This window comes from Centruroides vittatus, unplaced genomic scaffold, assembly GCF_030686945.1.
Source record: "Centruroides vittatus isolate TY-2023 unplaced genomic scaffold, ASM3068694v2 scaffold_386, whole genome shotgun sequence".
In the NCBI taxonomy this organism is placed as follows: Eukaryota; Metazoa; Arthropoda; class Arachnida; order Scorpiones; family Buthidae; genus Centruroides; species Centruroides vittatus.
The window spans coordinates 5,502,770-5,511,288 of NW_027122706.1; the positions used below are offsets into that span (position 1 = coordinate 5,502,770).

The window sequence follows — 8,519 nt, forward strand, 5'->3', positions numbered from 1 at the left end:
ATACAAATAAATTTTTTAAAAATATTATTTAAAAGTATTAATAATTGAAATGGATTTAATTAAAATTTTTAAATGTAATTGAATATAATATAATATTTGAAAGACGGCGATGACGTACAGAAATTTCAGATAAGGATACAAATTTTATACTTCATTTAAAAAAGGAAAAAATCAGTTATTTTATTTTATTTTTTACCTTATAAATGTTAGATTATTAAATGCGACGATTTTATCTAACCCAGATTTGACCGGTCTCAACCTTGATTGATAACGTCCTATTCACACTGACCCAGTTCATTGACTTGGGCTTCGTGAACATTTAACCGGAAACTAATCTTTAATTGTACCATCCTACCTATCATTCTTTTTCATGAACCAATCAGATAAACTGTATTTCGTCAGCCGTATTTCGGACAGAAGGAGGGACTTCGTCTCAAGTCTATTTAATTTCCTCCTCAAACCAATTGCTAGCATTGTGTAATCTGTTCGGATTTACAGACAGTTCCAAAGAAGCTTTATTACTTTGAACGGAAGTAAGAAGTTCTCTATCTTAGTTGGTAAGTGTTTTCTATTACGTATAATAATAATAATATGCTACACGTAGGAATTATTGTTAATCATTAAAAATAGAATTAAACTTTAATATTTTAATATTTAATTAACAAATAGTTTTAAATATTACTAGTATAAATTTAAAGTAACATTTTTAATGCTTTAAAAACAATTTTTATTGGTTATTAAGCTTATTCTTTTGGTGCCTTGAGTTTGGAAATAAACGGAGTTTGTTTTGGTTTTACATTGGTTTACTTTAGTAATTTTCTTTTCTCCTTTTGAATTATAAATGCATTCATATTCTGAAAATAATTGCATAACTGTTCCTCTTATGATATAATTTGTAAAAAAATAAACACATTTGTATTTTGATTGAAATAAAGATTGTTATTTTTTTAATCAAATGATAGAACTTGTAACTGGAACTGGTTCTTTTATCACTAATTTTATATTGGGACAGAATGTGGTTTTTATTGTTTTATTTTCAAAAACTAAATTAATATTTGTTTAACACATTTTTCTGCATTTGCATCTATTTTGTGATTATCTTACAAAAATTATTTGAAGCGTCTTGTGTTACATGCATGTTCATAGCATCCCTTTATTTATTCTAAAATATGTATTATAGTCTAATGAATTGTATATAATACTTTTTTTACCCCGTAGACGGCGTCCAGGATAATATCGACGAGAAATAAAATTTATTTAAAACACACGCTGTTAAATATATAAGCTTATTTTCTAAATGGCACTAAGCATTACATGGTTTGTCATCTCATTATTATGGTTAATAAGCCCAACAATGAGTCAGGAGTTTAATTTGACAAAATATGAGGAAATGCCATTGAATGGCACAATTGAATTGGAAGAAAATTCCACCATGTTAGAAACACCAGCAGATAATGTGACTTCGTTTTCAGAGGAAGCCACAACAGCATTTGACACTAATCCCACAACACCGACAACTGCGCCTTTATCGCTCGATAGTGAAGATTTTAGTTTAGACAGCTTAACTCAAGAATTTATTGATTGTCCCAAACTTCCAGTGGACGAAGATGAATATAAAGTTCTTCCAAACAAAGAAATTTATGTTCCATTGCTTGATAAAACTTTTACCAAAGGCAATTATGTCGCCATAGACGATATAGTTTTGGTCTGTCTTGTTTGAAAAAAAAACGAAGTATTATATAGTTAAACATTTTATAAAACATTAAATTATTCACAGTAAAATGTTTAACGTTACTAAAGTGTCAAATAATCAAAAGCTCAATGAATAGCTGCCAAAAATTTGTTATTATTTTAAATTATATTAAAATGTATTAGTGTAATTTATTAATAAAATGTGTTATTCATTTTATTTGATTAAAGTTAATAATTTAATATTCAAATATTACATATTGTTTAAATAAATAATGCATATTTTAAATTAATTATTTCAGCGTGCCATAAGTGTAATTAGAGTCGTTAAATTTATTCATAATTATTAATCGTAAGCGTATGTAAAATTTACATTTGAAATTGCGATTCTTATGAGGGATAAAAAAACGAGGTCAATGATCCTATGCGAGGTGTGTTAAATAAATAGAGCTTGAAGTGGAAAAGACTGTAAAAAGGCTATGTCAATAATAGTTTTAACTTCTGAAATTTCTAAAAAAATGTACTCTATTTTCTTCCTTAAAAAAATGTGTAACATTGTTTTAAAACAAAAAATTTAATTTAAGTTATACTTTATTCGACAGATATAAAAATAAGAGATAAAATTTGATTATATTTAAGGTTATAATTTTATGATAAATATTCGTACTAAAAATTTTATTTATAAAATATAAAATTATAAATAATATAATGACGAAGTTGACGAAATATTTTATAAGTATATTTTGTTTGTATATAATTTATTATTAATACTGAAAATTGAAACTTATATTTACTTGAAAATGTATTACTTTTTTATATTTAGAAAAATTCATAATTAACTTGTTTTTTTAATACGAAGTATTAAATAATTCATTAATTTAAAATTATACAGTCTAATGAAATTTTATTACATTCGCCTTCAATTTTCTAAACAACATAAGAGAATCCTTCTTATATTACACTGTCTGATGTATTTTTAGAGATGATATATCTTAAAGATACTTTGAACGCGCTGAATTATTTTAATTAAATCTTGTACACGTATTCATTTAAAGAATAGAAATAGATCGTTCTGGAAATTGTTTCATATAATTAAAAGTAATTCTAAATGTAAAAGAAATTTGATCTAAGTAGTTTTATTCAATATAAACTGTTTTATCACGATTTTAATTATATTATATCATTTCGATTTATATAAAATAATTCAGAGTCGTCTTTGACGTTAAATACTATTTCTTATTTCAAGGTAAGTACAATTATCGCAGTAAATAAATTCTATTTTAAGACAGTTCACGAAATATATAACATGTTTAATGTTTTAGAATAGTAAATTATTAGCAATTTACATTGTTTTTAAAATATATTTTTTTAAATTCGTAACTATCTATTGGAAAGCAGTTTAAAAATTAAATAATAATAAATATTTGTATATCCTAATTTTTATACTAATTTTAAAATGGGGTAAATGAGATAATTCTATTTACGCTACAATGATTCTAAGTTACCCATCATAAAAGTGCGCTTATTTTTATACCTACATTTAATTTATATTCAAGATTTTTCAGATAAGATTTAATTCCACTTATAGAAATAAAAAATAATAATTCTAGTCTATTCGTATAAATAAGTTTCACGAAGATTAGACCCGAAGTAAATTAACAATTTAATGTAAATATTAATTAAACATAAAAAAAGCATTTTAACGTATTTAATAGTAACGTAAGTATTAGTAAATAGACATATTTATAAAAACAAATACCTCGTATATATATAATCGGCTTGGTATACATTTTAAACTGGTAAGCTACACATGTTTTTTTTTTTTTTTGTACTCTTCCTGCCATGTGGCACTAAGACGGCCTTTTCCAAGGCTATTGTGGGTTCGGCCAAGCCCACATTGGTGTGGCTGGGGGGTGAGGGACTAGACCTAACATATCCAGAACAGATCACTCTCAAAAAATTTCTGGGCTTTTTCGACCAAACCGAATTTGATCCCAGGTTCTTCAGAGCAACAGGCAGACATTTTAACTACATTGGTATCCGGCCGAAAAACTACGTACTGAACCGTAAATGAAAATATAAAGAACTCATTAAATTCAAAAATATATAAAATATGAGTAAGTAGGATAGCTTGAAAATTTTCTGATTAGTAGAAAACTGTGTATTATTTATTGTACGTAATGTACACAAAATATACAGCAGTTTTTATATTAGTTTAATAAGGTAAAATACGCGAAAATTTAAAATCGCATAATGAATTTTAATTAAACGTCATTCAAACAAATAAAATAAATAAGTATATAAATATTTAATTATACCAATGAAATTTTGTATAAAATTAAATCGAAAATAGAAAAGAAAACATACGAATTCATGTTTTTGAAAATTTAATTAAAATTTATATTTGTTTTATTCAAAAAACAAAAAATATATTGATTGAATTAACTTTTATTTACTCTTTGACTGTTCATCCTCCATGGTTACCATATCAACGATTAACTTTTAATCAAATGTTATTTGTGGAAAGAAAGATTACGTTTCATCTAAAGGCTGGTAGGAATTTTTCAAACTTAGATTCATCTTTCTTTGTCATTTAACAATTTAATTTAATTACAGTTTAATACAATAAAATTAAAATTATTAAAATAAATATGGTAAACAACAAAATGAATACTTAATCAATGAAATGTCTTAAACGATTAAACATCTTTACTATTATTGTAACGAATGGAAAAATTTAAATTTACATAAATTTCTGCTAAATGAAACTATAGTAATGGTAAATTAATATGTTTGTCTAATTTCAGTATAATTTTGTACAGAAACTAACCGAGAAAAATTTTAACAGAACTTTTTATTTAGTTACTTGAGAGACAAGATGATTCAATATTTTCAGAATTGATTTCATGAATATACAGTACATAGCATGAAGATTTATTTTAATAACAATAATTATTGTACATTGCTACTGAATTTAATGAAAATAACCATTTATATACATATAGTATAAAGAATGTTTATTGTATAAATTAGAGTGTAGAGTATGGGGTATAGTGTATAGTATTTAGACTTTAGAGTATAAATTATATTAAAGAATGTTTTTAATCACATTATATAATATTTGTATTAATTTGATCTAATTTTATAAAATTTGATACATTTTGAGATAAATTGTTTAATACTGATACCAGATATTTATTTTTCGATAACTTTTAGTTTTATGACTTTTTAAACAATTAAAATAACTATTTTTTTTTATTGTTTAGAAATAGAGTAGGAAATTATTAAAATTACATGAAATTATTAGTTGTGCTTTTATTTACAAAATATATAAAGGATAATATAATATTGTAGATTAAAACTTAAATAAAAACTTATGATTAAATAACTATCAGTCAGACATTTTCGAAACTGTCCATTGAAAGAATCGTCCTCGTGATTACTTTATGGATACTTTTCATTCTATTAATTGAAATAACTATAGGTCAGGACTTCCTGTAATGGCTGTATTCACCAAAAGAGTTAAGATGTGAATTGGATGCCAATTACTCAGCATTCATTTTACTTTAAGACAACCAGTGTAAACGATAACTAGAGACTGGTTGCTCAATTGTCTCTTTTGACCCTGATAATCGACAGAGATGATTGATTGAGCTCTGACTGTCGTCTTAATTTTGTTACTCATTTGCATCGATCGATGCGCAGTCAGTAAGCACTGATTTAGAACCAAACGTTTAGGAACGCTAAAAATGGAATGATTTACACTACAACCAGTTTGGAGACGTCGAGAACTAATTTGGCTCAATTCGCGTAATCTCGAACTAAATAGTGTAGTTCTTTGTACTTGACGGGAAAAAGTCGTCCATTGCAATCTTCGAATGAATATGAATAAAATTTTAAGATTTAATCCAGAATTTAAAATGGTGGTATCATTATAGCATATATAATTTTATGCTATAATGATACCACCGTAACGTATTAATTATGACAATAATTTGAATTCGATTCAAACAATGAAAATTGGAATTCGTCAATGAAAAAGACTTTAAGAAATTTACGTAGGTTTATAATAATATTTTCTCAATAAAATGACTTTATAGGCTTATATTAAGATATTAGTTTCTATCGAAACATACAATATAAAAGTAAATCGGTCTACATAAGTTCTAGAGAATTGTGTGAGCAAATTCAAACTACAATATGCATTTCAATTATTAAAATGAGAAATTACATCTATTAAAATAATCTTGTTTTGAAAAAAATATAAATATTTGCTCAAAAATTATTAAGCTTATCAAATTTTTTATGAATTTCATACTTTAATTAGTTCAGTTTTAGTGTCAATTGTTTTTTAAACATATAAGCAGTCTTTTATTGACAACATCAATTAACACAAGATGTGATCCTAATATGTATTTATTTAGTTTTCTGCCATTAATTGCCTATAAATTAATTCTCCAAACTTCTTTTATAATTTTGCTTTCGTTGTTGTTCATGATGCACAACGTATGACTTTGTAAATTGTATAAAATTAATTGTAAGTTAATAATCTCGTTTTATGTTAAATTTAAATTGTTTTTAATCTTTAATATTTTACCTAACATAAAATATTTTTTAAAAATGTATCTAATATGCTTTTTGTAGAATTCATAACCATGAAATGTAAAAATAACATTTCATACAAACAAACAAACGTTTTCAGGAAACATCTAAATATAGAATACACGATTCTATGGAACGTATAATTTTGCTATATGGAATCATATTCTAGGACTAATATTTTCATTTACGACTATTTATTTTTTTTATTTTTCAGATTAAATATTTTTCATATTTGAAAAACTTAAATAATTATTTAGAATTTATATATTATAATCAATATACATTATTTGATATATTGTGATTTGTTTTCTTTTTCAGACGAAACTAGAGATGGCATCCTTCTTGAAAACCGTCATCGTTTTAATTTTCTTTGTAGCAGTTCCTAGCTTTGCTGCTCCTGTATCGAACTCAACAGAAATTGTTCCTGTAGAAACTGAAGCGAATCAGACACAAACAACAGAAATTCCAACCGAAAGGGATGCAAAAGCTATAGAATACAGCAATCAAGAACAAGAATTAGCAACAGAGATACCATCTACAATGCCAACAACCGAAGTGCTAATTGATCCAAAAAATTTGAATGAAAGATTTATCACTTGCGAACAGAAGATTGCAATCGAACGTCCAAATTTTGAAGTCTTTTCTAATGGCTCCGTTATTATTCCATATTTAGAAGCAATGTTAGCAAAAGGAGATTACTTCATTACTGGAAATCTTCTTGTTATCTGTGTAGGAAATTAAATTATGTTTTCGTCATTGGCTTAGATAATTTATTACGGAGAGTTTTTTAATAACGATTGAAGACATACGGTAAACTGTTTTTAAAACAAATCGAATTTCTACGGTAAAAACCGCTTTAATTTTTTATCTTACGTTTTTATCATTAGTTTCTAAAAGTGAAATTGGAAATTTCAAATTTCTATTGTTTGTATCAAACTACATAAATCTTTCTTGAAACAAATCTTCGATTTTCACTTTTATATCCGGTTTCGAAAAATAAAACATTAAAAACTAATTTTATTGCTTAAATTGATTTTTTAAAGATTTATTGAAGTTTTATATGCTAAATTCATAAATTAACTATAACGCTATATAATATTTTAAGACAACTATTTATTGTAAAATAATTGAATTTCTATTTATCATAATTAAATAACTTTTCTAATTTGCAATTTATCTATTGCTGTTAAAATTTACCATTTATTATATTTTAATACAATTGATTAAAGTAATATTCATTGTACTTATCATAGTCAAATTTGTCATCACCTTAAATATCTGTACTTTTTTATATAAATTCTAATATAAAAAGTATATATATAAAATAGCAGATTAATTTCTTGTTTTGTAAATATGAAAAATTGAATAAAATTCTTTTCAAAGAAATTATTCTTTCTGCTTTTATGTAAAGGATCTTTTTATAGATTGTTCTTGAAATCTTTAAGATAGTCCTTTATATCGGTTTTTATTTTTAAAAATGCTATCTAAAAATTTTAAATGAATTACAGATGTTGACAAAATAGTAGTCATAGTTGTGATTTCTCTAGCTGTATGATGAAATCTATGATTTGTCACAATTTATTTACTTTGAATGATCATATTACTTTGTATTTCGAAACAAGAATGTGAATCTGATAAAGATCGTTTCAAAAAGATTTTCTTTATATCGTAAAAATATTCATTTTAAAATAATGAAGTTATAAAACAAACATTAAGATAATCTAAATAACTAGATTGTTATTCCAGAAAATTAATAACTTACGTGAGATGAATTAATTTTGCACATAATTACTTTTTGTCATTAGAAGAAAACAGATGAATACTATCAAAAAGCAGTGACTTTCAATTCAAGTCTAAATTTATTATAAATACAGGTAAGGTTAATAATGCTTCAAATACAGAAACACAAACTTCTTGATACGAATAATATTGACATCTCTTTTAATCTTGCAGTATTTTCATTCACAAAAAGATTGTTTAGATAACTATGAGAAAATTATATAAAATGCAAAACTGTAAAAAAGTAAACATAGTATAATATTTCTTCTGTGATAATCACGCGAGTGTACAATAGTCCACGAGAGGCAGTACACAAAATAAAAACAACAATTATTTATTTTTTTCACTTGATTATCAATATACAGGATTCTTTCGGATTCCAACTCTTAATGTTATACAATATCCAAAACAGGGGCGTGGAATCGAGCGAATACAGATCAAAAGAACGC

General features: G+C 24.9%; 1 long non-coding RNA gene across 1 annotated transcript; it reads left to right on the forward strand.

Moving 5' to 3' along the window:
• Positions 1–456: 456 nt before the first annotated feature.
• Positions 457–7,047, forward strand: LOC136988823 (uncharacterized). Its single transcript, XR_010882810.1, has 2 exons — positions 457–557; positions 6,610–7,047. It is a non-coding gene; the product is annotated as an uncharacterized lncRNA (long non-coding RNA).
• Positions 7,048–8,519: the final 1,472 nt, after the last annotated feature.